We start from the raw sequence: 20,409 nt of genomic DNA on the forward strand, positions 1-20,409 counted from the left end.
ATAAACCTCCTGGGCAATTAATACGCTCTTAAGAGTATACTAATATTCGAGCTTTACAAACAACACCGTCTCCATGGCTTAGAAAAACCATGACATAGATATGGGATAGCAATAATTTCACAGCAGCTTCAGCACCAAATACTATTATCAAAAGTATCTCTGTTTGATATATTTGAGCATAAATTCCAAAGCAAAATTTTTATGACTAAATTTGGTGTCACGATTCACTGCTTTCCCAAACTAAATAGCGCATTAGAAATTCTAGATTTTTTTTCTTCAATTAACCTAGAAATGTCCAACTGAAAATATGCCCCAAAATAAATAAAAAATATGACATAAAAACCAATCTCAGAAGAATACTCTTTTCCTTAGTAGGGGAACTCTGTCTTATTACTTTACTGGGAGCAAAACTAATTAAAAGTCATTACATGATCTACAAACATGAGTTCTAAATAAGATGTATTTATCAGGATCATCACTTAACAAAATGTGATCATTCTCTCCAACTATCACACATCACTGGCTTTAAAAAAAAAGATTATTTATGCTTTTCTCAAAAGATAAAAAATTCATCCTATCAACTATAATAATATAAATAATTTCATGGAAAGAGAAGTAATACTAAAATAGTAAAATAATAAAATAGTAAATCTATACAAAATAACCACTTTAAAAATAACCTGAATGTTGTCAGGGAAGAAAAAAAAATGACAAATGGCAAGAAATAAAAAGTGCATGTGATACTACCTCTACAGCTTGTCTCATTGTAACCCAGGTATTACGCATATGTAGCCTGTAAGGTCACACATTGATTGACAGTCTTCCTATGCTCAAGAAAAGGACTGAAAAAAAGAGACAGCAAATACCCCAGGTTTTCTCTCAGCTACTTCACTCAAATCCCTGGAGGGGTTTCCCATCCTCCCCTCAATTTTACCTTGAATTCTCAGGTTTGATTGAAGAGCTTCACCAAAGGGTCTATTACAGCTTGAGGAATGATCCATTTCACATCTGAAGCTCCAAAGAGCTACTTGTGAGGAGTCTTTGAGTGCATTTATCTCACATGTGAAGCTTTCTGCAAAATCAATATGGGTATTTTTCAGCTTGACAAGTCAACATGAAATATCACATAATAATAGAAAAACAGAGTTGTACATTTAAACACACCCAATACAGTTATCTATGACAAAGCTTATAGTTATTACTCATGGATAGCCTTGAGTTTGCCTAATCTAAATTCACCCTGATGGCTGGGCTAACACACATAGAAAGAGAAAATGACTGGTCACCATATTTCTGGCTCCTCTGTCCCAATTAATCCAGGTTTTGCAGTGAGGGAAGAGAATGGGTAGGAATCATGACCTTTGCTTCCAATCTAAGTGATATGAGAAGAGGGAAGAAAATAACCAGATGTTTAAAAAAAAAAAAAAAAAGGAAGAAAGAAAGCAGTACAAATGAGAACTTTTTAAAGAACTTCAAATTTAACTAATTGGCAATAACTGGGCAAAACGGTCACCCAAAGAACAGCAACCAAGTCTCGACTCCCCACCACCATCATAGCAACACTAGCAGAATAACTGACATGTTTGTGCTGGGCTCTGGCAATCTTTTGAGTAAATCCCACATCCTTTATTACTTGCAGAAACTTGAGGAACACGATTTAACTTCTCTAAATCTCTGGGCTTTTTTAAATCTTGAAATGGGATTAATCAGAAGTTTTGCCTTAAAGATTTTGTGAAGGTTAAACAAGATGATGCATACAGCACTCCACACATGGAAAACTCTATTATCAGTAAATATTAAGGAAATGGTTTACATTTCCCCAGGGTTCTAATCCAGTGTCATGTCTACCACTCCCTGGACAATTTCCACATTATTTAATGTCTCCAAGTTGAGTTGCAGATGGCAATTCTAGTCAAAGAGTGCACTCACCATGTTAACTCTGGTATAGGTCCTCGCAGAAGAGAGCAGCAACTCATATTATTTTGTCTTAAAAAATGGTCTTCCTCCAATCAGGAAGGATGTCCCTGTCAACCAAGAGAAAGAAAATCAAATGGAGCTTCAATAATGGAAAAGAACTCAGGCTTCGAAACCAAATCAGCTGGTCAATTCAAGCAATGAATGAGGTAAGAGAGGTAGCATAGGGTTTTTCTTCATATGCCAATGTTATTATGAATATTGGGGTTATCACCTTATTCTCCACCGTTGGAAGGACTTTAAGAGAGAGCTTTCAGCATACTGCCACCCAGATTTAAACAGCTCACTATATCTGCTTATTCCTCTCATCTTATTTTCCTGTTGCCCATCACTACCTAAGTAGTACTAACACACCATCTGTACTTGATTATCTGTGCATGGATCAACTAATTTGTAGATTGCCTGAAATATACTTTTAATTTTAGGTTAACTCTCCCTATCACTCAGAATTAGCCCAGAGTAGACAAAATATATCAGTTCAGAGACATGAAAATTCTTGTTACTATCAAAATAAGAAAAATATCACTAAAAAATTCAATTGTAGTTTAAAAACTCTTACCCTATATGTCTAAGTAAAAAAGTAAATATAAATGACTGTATTCAATTAATTCAAAGAACATAATATATGCAATATTGTTCATTTTTAGCTACTTACCGTTCTTCTCCATTAATAAAATTAAGCTATAGCTTTCATTCCAATGCCGAATTAAAATATTTTATTAAATACTGATATAGAATTACAAGAACAAGTTGAAACAATTTCCTGCTTAAAAGGGTCATTTCCTTAAATTTTTTAATTTATTTGTTTTGGACTCAAAATACATTTTTAGCAAGGAAACAAGTTTATAAATGATAATTAAATTCCCAGATTGACACATAAGAACTTGTTTAATGTAAAATGTACCTGAAACAGGAGTTCCCGTCATGGCTCAGTGGTTAACGAATCCGACTAGGAACCATGAGGTTGCGGGTTCTATCCCTGGCCTTGCTCAGTGGGTTAGGGATCCAGCGTTGCCGTGAGCTGTGGTGTAGGCTGCAGACACAGCTCAGATCCTGTGTTGCTGTGGCTCTGGCGTAGGCCGGTGGCTATGGCTCCGATTCGACCCCTAGCCTGGGAACCTCCATATGCCACGGGAGTGGCCCAAGAAAATGGCAAAAAGACAAAAAAATAATAATAATAAAAATAAAAAATAAAATAAAATAAAATGTACCTAAACATACTAGAACCACAACTCTAGTTCATAAAGTCTATAAATTTAACCTTGTGGAAGCTTATGGAATATTATCCAACACTGAGTTTCCAAACTTTGAAACATTTTTAGGCAAGAGATCAGATAGAAAGATGGAACATCCATGAGTCTGGGTGATCACCGTTCTCATTATCATCATCATTTCAACACCATCACCATCATTATTTTTTCACCATGTTTTACCCATCCTATTAGTACATAACAGCTTTGAAGTTGCTGATGGTAGTAGCCGATGTCTTGATCTCATTGTCTTGACTTTTCTAAGTAAGTAGAGGAGACCTGTAGCAGGGTGTCAGGCCCTCATTTTTTCTTTCACTTAAACCTCTTCCTTGATGCTAATTCCCCAGCCAGGACCCGAAACATTATTTAAACACTTTCAGTTAAGCAAATGAAGGTTCTGAGATACCAGTACCCATATGTTACATCCCCCCCCTTCTGGATTTGAGCTTCTACTATGGCCACGTGAGATTCAGGAGGTACAATGTCTGGAAAAGGGGCTCATTCAGGACCCATTAACATACTCCTTGGTTATGCCATGCCAACACTACTTCACCAAAACCATACTATTGAAGTGAATAGTTACCTTTCCCAATGGAAAATAGTTTCCCAACTTCTTTCAATTATTTATGTATTTCAAGGGTTTTCTGCCTTATTCCATTTCTGGCTTTGATTTTAATTGTAAACTTTATTACTCAAAACTATGAAGGAGATCTGCCTTTCATGTACTTCAGGATGCCATTAAAAAATATATCATAGCTTAATTAATAGAAATGCTAAGAACACTCATTCCTGTCTCTTAACCATACTTTGAGTAAGCACACAGTACCCTACAGTTTGCAACTTACCTATATTACCTCTGGCTCCATCAAACTAATCACAAAACATATGCATACCTCACTTCAAAACTGAACTGATCAGGGGCTGTGAGGGAGGATGAAATAGGGGGCTATTGTTAAATGGATACAGAATTTGGGTTTTGCAAGGTGAAAATACTCTGGAGTTCTGCTGTACAAGAGTGTGAATAAGCTTAACACTACAGAACGGTACACTCAAAAGAGTTAAGATGACAAATTTCATGTTACATCTTTTACAACAGAAGTTTTCAAATAAAAAAAAAATAATGTAGCTGTATAGCACTGGGAACTATATCTAGTCACTTATGATGGAGCATGATGGAGGATAATGTGAGAAAAAGAATGTATATATGTATGTGTGACTGGGTCACCTTGCTGTAAAGCAGAAAATTGACAGAACACTGTAAGTCAATTATAAAGGAAAAAATTAAAATCACTTAAAATAAGAAAATTAACATAGTGAAATCGCTTGTAAAAGCGAGTGCATGAATTTAATAATAATTAAATAAATATGGGAAAAAATATGAAAACATCTTTTAAAAACTGTGATAAGGGTATGTTGATTTTTAAATGTTAGGCAGCTAGAGTCCTAGATTTCAGTTCAAATTTCTTTTCTATGAAAATAACTCCTACAAAATTACCTATAAAGTTTTCAAATCCAAATGGATGAGCATTTAACAAAACATAGGAGAAATTACATATGAAAATGCAGGTCAAAATTAAATAAATCAATGAAACTTGGATTATAGAATTTCACTTCTCTTCTGAAAGATTCAAACAGTGAAACACAAGAAAACCACCACTCCCAGGTGCTCTGTTTGAGGTTATAACTACTGCACGTTGTTACCACTTAGAATCTCAAAATTTCACTGAATTTTTAGTGTACCAAGCAAAAGTTGAAGCTTATTAAGACAAAAATACTTGAACCTAACCAGACTAGTTTTCAGTGGTTTCTCTGTTTTCGTGACAGTGATGCCACAGTCTTCTAACACTCACTTTCTCCCGGGTTAATTTTTTTTTTAACCATTTTTAAATTTATGTTACAAAATAAAGATTTTTCAGGATTCAGGGTTATAATTATTTCTTTAGCAAGTGGAGCAAATTTATACATTTATCCCACACAAAAATAGTTGATGAAAACTTCAAAAGAAGTAGACAAAACAGGACTACAGAGTAATGCGGGGAGTCACGGAAACTAGTGTCTTTACTTCAGAATCCCACCTCATACACACAGAATGAAATCAATCAAAAGCAAAAGTAGAAAACTACTTTTTTTTTTTTTTTTTGTCTTTTTGCTATTTCTTGGGTCGCTCCCGCGGCATATGGAGGTTCCCAGGGTAGGGGTCGAATCGGAGGTATAGGCCAGCACCACTGGCCTATGCCAGAGCCACAGCAATGCAGGATCTGAGCCGCGTCTGCAACCTACACCACAGCTCATGGCAACGCCAGATCATCAACCCACTGAGCAAGGGCAGGGACCGAACCCGCAACCTCATGGTTCCTAGTCAGATTCATTAACCACTGCGCCACGACGGGAAGTCCGAAAACTACTTTTTTAAAGTAGGATCCTAGGGACAAAAAATAATGGATATAGTACTCTGATTCAAACATCTATTAGACTTTTTTCTCTGCATATGCACTCTATTTCCAATCATTTGATCACCTAATGGTTTGTTTTGAATATTTATTCCTGTAGTGTGCATACTTTATTAGATTAGGGGTGGCTAAACCTTGAGGTCCAGTGTGAATTTGAGGTTTATAATAGTGCTAATAGTTTTAATAATTATAGTTACCCATGACTAACATATCTTGGCACGTATATTATCTGTTTAGAACAACCATATGAGGCGCTCATCAATATCCCTCTGAGATATGAGGAAACTGAGGCTTTGAGAGATTAAATAACTTGGCCAAAACCACACACTGAAGAATGCTGTGCTCTTAACCACAAAGCTCCCCTGTATCTTGATGAATTGCTATGAGTGTAGCTTCATTTCAGTGTAGATTCTTCTTCTACATCATTTATTACAAACTCGTATTTTTCTTCCTGATAAATGAGTTCCCTCTTGCTTTGGGGATCTCCTACTGCCCAATAGCTCCTGAATTGAACCATACTACCTAGGATATAGAGCCTTGTTTTGACTGACTCCATGACCGAACCAAACATGGTCATTGGCCAATATGGTCATTGACCAGCCGCAGCAGCTCCCTTTGTTCCACTGCTACCTCCCCATGTACCCACAAGCAACCAGGGTACAGACCATTCACTATACACAGCAGCATCCACAATGGCATGTATCTTGAATTCTGGGCTATAATCACTAGCAATTCATGGTATTCCAGAAGACCCTACTACCTTTACAAATACCATAATCAACATCAGTGAAGAACATAAAGACTAGCACGATGGACCATTTCATTTCCCTGCTTCAGATCTGGATCCTTTTCCAGAAGACAGCTATTTGCCCAGGTGAACATATCCATGCCATTTCTAGAGAGGGCAAAATGGGGGCCTGCTCTCACAGGTTACTTAGGGACAGCCTTAGAATCTAAGAATAGTAAAGTTAGAATTGTAAGGACTCTGAAGGCATGCCATAAAACTATATATGATAAAAATGTGCCAAAGCAGTAAAATGATTTTCCCAAAGTCATAAGGTAATGAGTGAAGAAGCAGAGACTTTAAACTCCAAGTCCAGTGCGTTATCCACTTATGAGACTCTTTTAAGCAAAAGGCTCACTATGTGTCAAATAAGGTGCCATACTTTACAAAGAGTATTTCGTATAATCCTTACAACTCTCACAAAAAATATTATTACTCTTCTTAATGAAAAAGATTAAGCAATTTAGCTAATTCACACAGATAGAAAGTAGCAGCTGTAGAGATCAGCTGTTAAGATCTTACTTTTAATATAATGGTCAAATTCCTCAAAAAGAAGAATCCAGACACTAGACAGTGGTGGACTGATGTTGATTTAGAAGAGGAAAAGGTATGAAATTAAGGCCTAGGGAATTTTTTTTAAAAAACCTAAAATAAAGGTATTGCATGAACACATTAGTCTTTATTTTTATTTAATTATACCTTGCTTCTTTTTCCCAAAAGGATTTAAGTTGGTTTATTAAAAAAGCAAACAAACTATAAGAAACAAAGATGCATTCAATACGCTAAGATAAACTAAATTTAAAATAGATGAATAAAATGAGTCTAAGGAAAAACACAGTGAAATTAAGAGAGACAAAATTCTTGCAAGGAAGTCTAGATACTAGCCTGAGGTAGGCTGTAAATTTGAATCTGAGCTTTCAGACAGGCGACATAAAGAGGGAATCATGATCCATTATAGGAACTGCAGTGTCCCTAAAACAAAGAACAAGCCATTTGCTCGGGAGAGACACAATTATTCCTGGTTATGAGACCATGGAGAAACTTGTCCTGTGCTCCTCCTGGAGAAGGCACAGTAGAGACCAGGGAACAGTAACCTCAGTCCTGTGCTCCCGCCCCAGAGCCATGCACTGCAGAGGGCTGTTTAGCGCACCTTCTTGTGTGTGTGTGTGTGTGTGGTCACAGCATTGCACTCAGCAGAATTCAGCCCAGCAGATCTTTGGCGAGAGCACACTAGTTGTCTCTGGGAAGGAAGAAGAGGACAGTGCTGAAGAGGAGGGATGCTGAACCACGTAGACACAGGTGGAAGTCCCACACAGACAGCACCAATGCTAACTCCCTCTCCGCCTTTGCGACAATGCCCAACCCATCCCCACCTGGGAGGCATTTGGCCCCCTCCACTTTCCTTCTCCAATCTGATTGACACTTCCTAACCTCTTCAGATGCAGAAGAACTGATCAAAACTGGTGGTGTCTATACCAGACTTGGGTCTCAAGTTGATCTTGGGGAATGAGTGAAGCAGACAGAGTAGGCCAAGCCAGGCCAAGAGGACCATTTTGACAACTGTGTGGTGTGCTCACACATTGTGCCAGATAGAGGCCCACTGTTCCTGAGCTTTTAGACAGGCCCAGCTGCCAATGGCCAACCTATATTAGGAGACATTATTCCCATTCTTTTATTCAATCATTCATTGAGTCAATGTTTTCTAGTCACTATTATGGTTAGACGCCCAGAAAACACAGGTGGGCAAGAAATACAGGGCCCCTTCATAATGGAACCTATGTGTTCTCTTCTACCTGAAGATGCTTTGAATTGGACCAACTCAAGGGGAGAGAGCACGGAGCTGGGGAATTAATCACGAAAACTCTACAGCCTGACTTTTTTTCAGAAAAGGCTGTTGCAAATTTCCTTTGGAATTCTAAAGAGTGCCCTTCCCCGGGGACTAACTAAAGATGGTGGCCTTGCAATCCATTTCATTAGTCCATGCTTTCAGTTGCCTTATCCATCAAGTATGAAACTAACACTTGCAACATATATTTCATAATGTTCTGGAAAAGTAAGGTGTGAAAGCTAAAATCACTGAAGAACTATGACATCCAAAATGTGTGCACACTGATAAAATGGACTTTAAAGTGAATATTACCTAAGTACACCTGAGTGTCTGTCATAGTTAGAAGCATGTATTAAGAATATAAAATAATGAAATAAAAATGAGCAATCTATTCTATCTAAATACTAGACAACTCAATTAATAAAATGTAATGGCCTGCACTGAAGGACTCACTGAATTATAAATATAGCCCTTCTACAATGTTAAAAACATAATTAAGAGCAGCCTGAAATGGAAGCACCCAGGCACTCTTATCTGTTGATGTCCAAACAGTGTGGTTATGTAAGGAATAAAACATACTTTAAAAGAGTCATTTCACATTATCAAGCAAAGCTCAGAGCACACGAAGAAATAACTCTATTCCAGAGAGAGTTGTACCTTTGCTTATAGCTCCTCTAACTGACATTGCAGTTGTCATCTCCCTTCCCCAACACACAAGTTCTACTAAAAGAGTGTAGTCAACTGGAAAACAATGAGCCTTTGTCCTGGCTATACAGATTAAACCAATTGTAAGCATCTTTACATAAAGGCACACATCCCAAGATGCATTGCCCAGCATTATTTATACAAGGTCAGATTCTCACCTTCTCCTTATTCAGATTACCTATCAAGTAGAATGTACTTAAGGATCAGATTCATCACTTTCCAAGTTGTCTGTCTGCCTGCCATAAAAGATTTCATGGAAAGCAAAGGCCTCATTGGATACTTCACTTAATAAGGAAATATTGCTAGGCATCTGTGTAATGTTTTCACAGCGCTCTTTAAAATAGACGTAACCTCGTGCTTTTTCCCACTCAGTCTTCTAGATCTGAGGCCATTTAAAGGTTCTGCTGGCCCTATGCACCATTACTTCTAGAGAACAATTATATCCAACAGATTAAAATGTACCCATGTTCCTCATTAAGTACAATCATTTTGCTGGAATTTTTTGAAGGAATTTTTATAATTTTGTTTCTGAAATATTAGGCCTCAAGTAATATGCCAAATTCATAATCAGCTATTTCCAAGCCATCATCAAGCACATAGAGGAAGGTTTGCAGAGCAAAAATGTTCAACCTCAAAACTGTTTTCAAATGCAATGATATTTTGATGATACTGTCTCTGAAGCTGACATAATGTTGCATTTTGCTTCTATTTATTAGTCCAGATTTTATACTTCCTGTAATTTGCAGCCAATATAACTGTGATCAGACCTTAAATATTTTCCTAGGCCCATGAAACCTGCAGGCTCTGGAATGCCTTCAGTTCCCAGTGAAGGAGATGGCCCTGCCCACATCAGCCCCAAAAGTCATCTTCACCAGAGACCTAGCACAGAAGTCTCTGGAGCCTGAGCCACCAAAACCCCAAGCCAAGGGTTGGGCAATGTGCAATGCTAACTGATCTTCTCTTGTTGGAATCTGGCACTGGTCCGTCCTCTGACCAGCAGTCCACAGTGGATGGAAGGGATACCTCTTCTGAGCATTCACATGTCTTCAATGTCTGGTGGCTACACTTGGCTCCTTGTTTTAAGCCTTGTGTGTGTGTGTGTGTGTGTGTGTGTGTGTGTGTGTATGTATGTATACGTGTGTGTGTGTATATATATATATAATGTTAAGAAGAATAATATAGAACTAACCTCATGCGCAGTTACTCTCCAACCCACACACCCACACACACTAACACAGACACACACACAAATCACTCGGTGGAAAAACCCTTCAGAAATAAACAAACGCAATGCACACCTCTTAACATCTTCAGAATATTCAGTCTTCAGGGGCTTCTTGAAGGAACCACTGCAGCAAATAGCCTTGACTCCCCATTAGTGATAAACTGTGCTGGGGCCAGAAGTCTCCCAGCCCACCACTCTCAATATGACGGCAATGGCCCCACATCCTCTCTGCTACACTGCTTTAAAGGAAAAACGTCTGAAGGGAAAATAGGAACTGTGCAGGCAAATATGTCATATAATTTAAAATTCCAGGGAGATTTTTCAGTATTTACACTTCTGATTTCCTTGTAGATGTTCTAAAACAAAGACACCATTAAACCTTAAAATTAATAGCTTACTATGTTTTTATAAGTATCTCCCTAATTCATTTTTTTCTCTTTATTCATTTGACATTAGTTGAGCAGCTTCTCTGTGCCAGGCACCATGCTGAGCTTTGGTGAACGGAGCAGACAGTGACCCTAGGAATAAAGAAGGCAACCATTGCAACCCATTGTGGTGTGTTATGTAAGTGTTTCCGCATGGCTAATTTAAACCTGTTTTGCTAAAATTCAATCCCATTTCTCCTTGTTCTGCCCACAGAGTAGGTAAATAACAGCCAATCATTATCCTTTCCGACATAGCCTTCCTGATACTTGAAATGCTCAAGTTTCTTTTTTCTTGCTCAAAATAAACATATTTTTCCATAAAGAAAAGCAGATTACATTTGATGTGTGCAACAAGCCAATATAACTCCTTTGCTGTGTCATCACATTGTCATTGATATGAAAATACAGAATATAAGTTTTCAGTCACATTGAAAGGATAAAGGAAAATATAGTCCCATGTGATCAACCAGTTTCTTAAGCATTAATCTATACACTATTCTTGATAATGCCATTCAAAGAAAATGCATCATAATGGAACAGAAATTGTATATCATTGCACTAGCTGAGAAATGATAACTAATAGGTCTCTATCCCTTATGACTCATATCAGAGAACCCTGCCCCCAAAGAAATAAAGACACACTGTCGCTGAACCACATTATTATCCCTTAAGAAGACTAAAAAATGTGTACGTCATTCATTCGTTGACATTGAACTTGTGCCAAAACTATTAAGAGCACATATTAATAGACGTCCCAAATGTGCAAGAATGAATATAGAATAAAACACAAAATGAAATTGGTATTCACTATTAATTTGTCTTTTATAAATGATTAAATAAAGCATATGAAGGAAATAAAAGGGCAATAAATACCCTTTTATCACAAACTAGGGGATTTCTCTTATACCAGGCTTGATCACAACAAGTTTAGAAATATGCATAATTGCCTATGGTCAACATCATATCACTGCCAGATCACACATTAAACAGATAACCACTATTATTATAAAGTGACTTCCTTGACCTCATATTTTGGTCTGGCTAGGAATTCCTATATTTTCCCAGATCGGCTGTTACACAGTGCCAATCTTGTGCTATGCATATCAATTTGTACCAGCAGAAGAGACCAGCGCCTTACAGAGCTCACTCTAAAACACACTTAGATGCATATGAAGAGAATAAGTTCAGGAAATATGATCAGAGTTGTTCTTGCAGTGCTTTTTAAAAATCTGAAGTCTATGTGTGTTTTTCTATTATAGCTAAGGTACAGTGTGTGTTATTTGGCAGCTGAATTTGACATGAAAATATAAAAGGTTTGGGCAACCACATATTTGGAAATAGAAATCTTTCCTGAAAACATGGCTTTGGTTTTTAAACACAGCTAAATTTCTGGAAACTTCAATTTGTTAAAGACAGCCAAGACTTCAATCATATTTAACATATTCCTGGGGTTTACATATAGTGTTTCAAAGTAATAAACAACATCTTGTTTGGAGTAGCACGAAGAAAATGAGGCAAGCACTTCTTTAGAGTAAAAGCTCCACTTTTAAAAATAGTTTGGAGACTCATTCTTATGTTGGTGAAATCACAAAACACTATTCAGCAAACAAAACATGATGAGCTCAATTCAAGTCGGTAAACATTTTTAGCTGGCTTCATTTGTAGTAAGAATTTTAATGTAACTATAACTTCAAGAATGCATCCCTTATAATGGAAACTTGAGGGCCGAAACTTTTTTTTAATTGTTAATAAGAACAATGGTGTCAAATTTGCACTTGAAAATCAGAAGAGATGTGATGACAACAGTAAATTGATTGTTTGAACAATTTTAAAAATCATATTACAGTGCACTAAAATGCATCTGCATTTACTCACGAGCACTCTCCTTGCAGTGACCAAAAAGCCCCCGGGCCTGATTCAGTAGCAGAAAATAGACTCTTTCTATAAGGTAGGATATATATATACCTTACTTCCAGCACATAAAACTTGCAATAAAGCTGTAAATCCATCACGTGCTTTTGCCTCATTGGTCTAAGGATAATAGTGATGTCTAAAAACTCTTAAGTCACTTAGTAAGAATAACAAGCACTTTTCAACAAGCAGAGCATGATGCGTCGAAATAATACCATTCGAGGAAGGGAAGGCATAGAGAGCTTTCTCTATGCTCTTTATGAGTCAGGTCAAATTTCACTTAACCATGCTTTTTCCCTGCACGCAGACTCAGTAAACAGAACATTTGTTATAACAACTGCAGATTCACATCCAGATAATCTATGGCAAGCCAGCTAATAAACATACAAACATCTTGCTCTGTGGTTGATATTCTTTTATTTTGCCTGTGTGTTATTCCTAATCTTTTTAGATAATAAATATTTTATTTTTCTCATGGCTGATAGGGAAACCATGGGAATTCACTGAAAAGCTTAAAAGTCAATGACATGTTATGCCCCTTTTCTACCACCTGTCTTCAAAACCTCTATTGGAGTTTACCTCAGAAGCACGAAGATCTAGATCTGAGTTCGTTTGGGACAGTGCTGATTTGCATCTCTTTACCTGAAGTAACTGTTAGAAACACATCCTTTCAGCCTCAAAACTGTCCCGGTTTGGATGCTAAACTATATGGCCACACTTCTTACAAGACAATAAATGGCATCTACCTGATGCAACTTCTAGGGTACCAAGCACATTTGCCTTGAGTATTTCTCCTACCCAGACAGCACAGTCTGAATTCTCCCAGATAATGCTACAAATTCCTTGAGTACCAACACTGGGTTTTTATTTAACTACGTGTAACTAATATAGTGTCAGTACTAGTAGTATCAGTACCAGTACAATACTAGCACAGTGTTAGTACAAGTATAATTCTAGTGCAGTTGTCAGTACCAGTACAATACTAGTACAGTGTGAGCATCAGTACAGTGTCAGTACTAGTAAAATCAGTACCAGTATGATACTAGTACAGTGTCAGTACCAGTGCAGTGTCAGTACCAGTCCAGTGGTACTGACACTAGTACAATATTAGTTCATGGAGTTCCCACTGTGGCACAGCAGAAACAAATCCAACTAAGAATCATGAGGTTGCAGGTTCAATTCCTGGCCTTGCTCAGTGGGTTAAGGGTCCAGTGTTGCCATGATCTGTGGCATGGGTTGCAGACAGGGCTAGAATCTGGCGTTGCTGAGACTGTGGCATAAGCCGGCAGCTGTAGCTCCGATTCAACCCTCAGCCTGGGAACTTCCATATGCCGCAGGTGCTGCCCTAAAAAAAAAAAATCGTAGTACAGTGTCAGTACCAGTACAATGTCAGTACCAGTACAATACTAATGTGTTAATACTAGTACAATACCAGTACAGTGTCAGTACCAGCACAGTGTCAGTACTAGTACAATACTAGCACAGTGTCATTACTAGCACAGTAGTACTAGTACAATACAAATACTAAATAACAGTTATTTTGGATGATGGAAGAGTCATTCCTTAGATAAAACATTGCCTGCTTCGGGTATCCTCTTTTAAAATATAAATATTCCTAGAAGAAGAAGCATATACATAAAATTGATACTGACCTTCAAATTCTGACCACTTCTCATCACCTCTACTGCTACTACTCTGATCCAGGCTACTCTCATCCTTGCTTAGATTAGTGCCACATCCTCCTCATGGGTCTCTCTGCTGCTATTATTGCTTCCCTGAGGTAAATTCCCAACACAACAGCAAGTGACCTTGTGAAAGCTAAATCAGATGGTGTCACTCCCCATCTAACCAGGAATAAAAGCTAGTCATTACAATGGCCTACAAGGAACATTGTCAGATTTAGCAAATAAAGACATAAGGGCTCAGTTAAATGAATAATTTTTAGTTCAAGTGTGTTTCATACAATATTTGGGACATACTAGTACTTTAGAAAAGTATTTTTTCTTTATTTGAAATTAAAATTTAACTGGGCACCTATATTTTATCTGGCAAACCTCACCAAGGTTTACCTAACTGGGCATAAGTACCCTCAAGCACGTGTGCACATATGCAGACATACACATACAAACATGCAGGCACCTGCATGCGCGCACACACACTCCTACCTCGGCCCTCCTCTTCTAAATCCTTCCTTTCCCAGGGCTCCAGCCCAGGGGCATTGACATTAGTACAAGGCATATTTCTGTCTTGGGGCTTTGTCCTGGTTGTTTCTTGTCTAAAAAATTCTTCCCTTGGATACTGCTTTCACTCACTTCCTCGCTTTCTTCAAAATTGTATGCACCTTCTTTTTAAATTATTTATTTTTGTTACCATATAGTTGATTTACAGTGTTGTGTCAATTTTTGCTATAAAACATGGTGACCCAGTCATACATACATATACATTCTTTTCTTCATACTATCTTCCATCACATTCTATCCCAAGAGGTTGGATATAGTTCCCTGCGCTGTACAGTAGGACCTCATTGCCCATCCATTCTAAATGTAATAGTTGTATGCATCTTCTTAGTGAAGCTTTTCCTAGGCACCCTACCTAAAATCCCAATCCCTTTCCACTTCCCATATTCCTTCCCAACTTTAGTTTTTCCATTACTCTTATCATTCCCTAATATATTCTATTTTTATTCATTGATTTTGTGTGCTCATGTAAGCTCATTCAAAGGAGGAATTTTTGTCAGCTCTTCCCTGTGTTATATCTTCCCAGAGTGGTCTCTGGCACAGATGAGGGCCCATAAAAAATTATCAAATTAATGAATGATCATTAATAGCAGTAATAATCACATTTTTACTGCCATCAACTTAAATTCTATGTAATCTGCAAAAGACTTGAATAGACATTTCACCAACAGAGAAATACAAATACCCAAAAGGTACCCTAAAAAACACTCAACATAACTAATGTTAGGAGAATGAAATTGAAAACCACAATGAGATACCACTTCAATTCCTTTAGGGTAGATACTATCAAAAGAGGAGAAAATAACAAGTGCTGAAGAGGACATAGAGAAGTTAGAACACTTAGGCACTGCTAGTGTAATGTAATGTAAAATGGTGCTGTCACTATGGAAAACAGCATGTCAGTTCCTCAAAACATTAAAAATAGAATTACCATGTGATCCAGCAATTCTGCTTCTGGGTGTATACACAAAAGAACTGAGGGTAGGGTCTTGAAAAGATACTTGTACGCCCAGGGTCATGGAAGCATTATCCATAACAGCCAAGTTGGGGAGGCAACCCGCATGTCCATGGATGAATGAATGATGAACAAAGGGTGGTCTGTATGTACTTATAATGGAATATAAGCCTTCAAAACGAAGGAGATTTTGACAGCTACTACAACATGGATGAACCATGAAGACATTACTCCAAGTGAAATAGGCCAGTCACAAAAAAGCAAACAGTAAGATCCCACTTACATGTGGTGCCTTGACTAGTCAAATTCATAGAGTTGGAAAGTAGAATGGCAGCTCCCAGGGCCAGCGGTAGGAAGAATGGGAAGTTGTAGTTTAATGAGTATCTGGTTTCAGTTTTGCAAAAAGAAAAGAGTTGAGTAGACTGGTTGCACAACAATGTGAATGAACTTAACAGTGCTGAACCATATACTTAAAAACAGTTAAGGTAGGTAGTTTCATATTATATGTACTTTACCATCAGTAAATATTTTTAAAAATCAAAATTAATCAATTCATTAACAAAGTCAATGTAGTCTGAAGATCAAGGCCAGGCATGTTGCATTACGTTATCATTGAATAATGACAGCAACACAAGCCCTGAGTGACATGACACTCATGTTATAGATGGGACAACTGAGACCAAAAACCTCAGAACTCAACAAAGATCATACTGCCAGCAAGTGGAGGGCTTGGGAGAACAATGACTTGAAACTGTGTTCTGTCCAGTAGTACACTCTGCTTCTCATACTAACATTAATACCTTACTGAAAATCCCTATCGTATATTCTAGGGACTCCAAACAGTACTTATAGCCATCATCCAAACACTCATATATGGGTTTGTCTTCATTTTGCACCTATTTATTCAGCACTAACTAGGCATTGGGTTAAAAAGATAAGGTCCCTGGCTTGTGCGGTCTACAGCTCAGCAGAGAGAAATAGACATGACAACAAAGGCCAGAAATGTAATAGGTTTATTGCCTTCAGCGGGAGCCCAAAGGTAGAAAGGAGCATACCTTAGTTAAGAAAAGGATGAAAGATCCTGCTGTGTAGCACAGAGAACTATATCTGATCACTTGTGACGAAACATGCTGGAGGATAATGTGAGAGAAAGAATTATTATATGTATAACTGGGTCACTTTGCTGTACAGCAGAAATTGACAGAACATTGTAAATCAACTATGATAAAAATTTTTTAATCAAAAAAAGAAAAAGAAAAAAGAAAAGGATGAAGGCAAGCTCTGCCTTCTACATGGTTTTATGCAAGACCAACCCTGATGGATTCAAAGGGGCAGAAAAAGTGCTCCTGTAATGTATACAGTGATGACTGCCTTTCCTCTTGCTTTTTCATCCTTGCCTCCCTGACTTATTGGAAAATACTTCAATTTTTCAGTAGAGGATGAAAGTATGAAAGAGCCAAAGTTAAATATCTGTTTTTAAGAGATGTTTTGGAGTTTCCATTGTAGCTCAGTGGTTTAAGAACATGACATAATGGCCTTGAGGATGCTGGTTCAATCCTTGGCCTTGATCGGTGGGTTAAGGATCTGGCATTGCTAAAAGCTGTGGTGTAGGGTGCAGAGGCAGCTCTTGTCCTGCATTGCTGTGCCTGTGGCCTAGGCCTGCGGCTGCAACTCCAATTCAACCCCTAGCCCCGGAACTTCCATATACTGCAAGTGTGGCCTTAAAAAGAAAAAAAAAAAAATTAAGAAGTTTCTGATCTAAAAGAGGAAAGGACCTATAAGAATTTCCAACAACCCACTTAGAGAAAAAAATGGAATGAAATATTAAGTATTGGATAAATTGCTCATCCTGCAGTCTAACAATGAACAAATACCAGGAGAAAAGAGGAACATCAATATTTTAAAATTATCTGACTGACTGACTCACAGCTTACAGATTCTAACTCTCAAAATCCTTATAAAAAAAGAAAAAAATGAAGATACTTTACAGTATTTTCCAGAGAAATAAATTTTTACATGTTCCCTATGCAAGCAGAAGGTGATAAGATGTAGTAATTTTAGTTCTAAACCTCAAAATAAGACCTTAAAAATTAAAAAGGAAACATCTATAGAGTCATGTCTAGATATGCCTAGGAGAACTCTGAAAGTGCACACACCAAGTAGTACAACACCTTGGAAGGATGGGAAAGTCTTTTCACTTGTTATTTTATATGATTTCATGAATATATGATGTGCTTTTGGTATTTTTCAGATAAAAAAAGAAAACCAGATGAGGCTAACCTTAAAAACTTTCATATATGCATGTTGCAGTATAAAAGAAGGAAGTCCACCACCAATGACTGTGTTGATTTACATAACAGACCCCTTTATCCATTGTTAATAGGAAGTACTACAGCACAGTGGTTAGAAATGGGGGTTTTTAAGTCAGATAAACTTTGGTTTGAATTTAAGCCTCATCCTCACTGGCTGTGAGATTGAAAAAATATAGTTTACTCACTCAAAACTTATGTTTCCATCTGTATAATGGGAATAATAATACCAATCTTTCAGATTTGTTGTTAAGATTTTAGAAGTTAATATTCTGATACATACTAAGTCCTTGGCTAAATACAATTAATTATTAGATTTCAGTTAACAAAAAACCTAAACCCAGGTGACTCTACAATGTTAACTGAATGTAAACATATAAGATCAGGAACATCAAACTGAAAATAGACTGTAAATAAAGCCTGGATTTGATAATAAGGCAGCTTAATTACTCAGATATTGATTAGGATGATAATGATGCTGTGTATCCTGTTTCTAAAGACATCATGTGCTTGCTTGCCCTTCTAGTTTCCTAAACAGTCAACAAACTGAAGAGATTGATCTTGAGACTTAACCATGTATGATTAAAAATAATAGGTGATATTGAAAGCATCTGGTTCAGCAAATGCTCTCAGCACTGAAAAGTCAAAGGACTCGTGTTGCTTTTTAAGAAGACAAACTGCCAAAAAAAAAAATGCTGATTGAATTTCTGAAAGGTAAACTGCTTAACAGAGAGGAATGAGGAGTTACTTTTTAAACAGTTAGAGGAGATTCAAGTGAAATTTATCACAGTTAAGCACCAAATCAAGACAAGAAAATAAATGTGATACAAATGAAAGTGGTGAAGCAGAGGTTTTAAAAGCAAGCTGTTTGGACAGTTAGTGGAAATTCTTATATGTTTACGTTATAAAATCACATAAAATAAACAGAAATAACAAGGTTAGGCTAAAAGGAAAATGGCAGGCAATGAACATGAAATCTACAAAATGTTTCAAATAATCCTCAACATCTTTCTACAATTATGAAACTTAGCCTCCTCATTAAAGAAAAAATTTTTAAGTCAGGGTGGGGTGGGGGCAGGGATTTAACAGTGGAGGGGCATAGATTGGTCTTGCTGTCTCAGCAAATATTGATATAAAACAATTTTGCTTCCCAACTTTGTAAAAAAACATTTGAGCAGTGTATACATACCAGAAGAAATAATCATGCACAGAGGAGTAAAGCTGGCATACTGGCCTTTTATTCCTCTCTTTCCATTAAAGGGATCTAATCATATCTGGGGCACGGATGTAAAGCTGGCCCAAGATATTAACAGGGGAGGAGGCCATCTTTGCCATGAAATGAAAAGTCTCCTGCCTCCTCCAAGAAATCTGCACCCACAAACCAACCATAACTCGGCTTTGACTTAGAGAAAGATGAAGCCAAGGAACTATGTCCAAAGTTCCATTTTTGCTACCTGAGAGAAGAGAGAACACTCTAGATGTGTAGATTTCTCTGACCCTGAATTTTCTCCCGCCTGCCCATTAGCACAGATTAGTTTACTCTTCACATTGCCCCCTAGACACTAGGCAGAGAGAGCAAGCAGACTGAAACAGAAACAAGCCTTTGATGAGAATGGGAAGTGGGATGGGGGAGGGCATGATAGAGCAATAGGATAAGGCATCAGGCCAAAAAAACAGGTTCTGATGTACATACAGCGTCCATATTTTGCAAACCCAAACTCACGACACATAGCTTGACAATTATGATTGTGCTTGTGGGAAAAACAGGACAGAATATTTACAACCCAGGGTTGCCCTGGAAAATCTAGGATATATAAACATCACATCCATAAAGGCATTGAAAGTGGGAAGGCTAACATAACCTACTTGAGAATTCTGCATGTGCTGGTCAGCACATATGAAAGAAAGTTTGTTAAGTCACCCCAGTCTCTATTTATTTCGATCACAAAACAAATTACATATTTTTGACACGTTTAGGATCTCTATTCCAAAGACCTGCCGTAGGAATAGCAGGTGATATCTGAATGAAATAGATTTTTACAGTTGAGTTGAAGCATGCATAATATCAGATTAGACCGTTTGCCAAGCTTGCCAAATTGGTCTGTGCAAGCCTAGCAGAACTACCAAACTCACCCTGAGATTTTCATGTAATGAAAAAAAGGAAATATTCTCAAAAAAAAAAAAAAAAAAAAAAAACCTGAGCACTCTGGCACACATCCTTCAGATTAGGCTCTACAAGTTTTTCAGAAAGAAAATTCGAATGTGTGCTTTTTTTCTTACATTACATCCATTTAATTACTCGCATGTGAGAGTCATTGTTTCTTATACAACACCCCCCCCCCAAATACTTTAGTGA

At 37.4% G+C, this 20,409-nt stretch overlaps 1 protein-coding gene across 2 annotated transcripts in view; it reads right to left on the reverse strand.

Annotated features, from left to right (window-relative positions):
* LOC110257201 (uncharacterized) overlaps positions 1–20,409 on the reverse strand; it is a 758,677-nt gene that overhangs the window by 716,149 nt on the left and 22,119 nt on the right. For both annotated transcript variants that reach the window (XM_084998886.1, XM_084998887.1), the window contains exons 5-6: positions 1,930–2,024; positions 935–1,072 (exon numbers count right to left, since the gene is read on the reverse strand). The gene's annotated coding sequence lies outside the window, so the exon portion shown is untranslated. The remainder of the gene's footprint in view (positions 1–934; positions 1,073–1,929; positions 2,025–20,409) is intronic.

The sequence above is a fragment of the Sus scrofa genome, chromosome 15 (assembly GCF_054392235.1).
Source record: "Sus scrofa isolate SSC_HxYL_T2T_F1_AM1 chromosome 15, Sscrofa_HxYL_maternal_Yorkshire_Landrace_v2.0, whole genome shotgun sequence".
NCBI lineage: Eukaryota > Metazoa > Chordata > Mammalia > Artiodactyla > Suidae > Sus > Sus scrofa.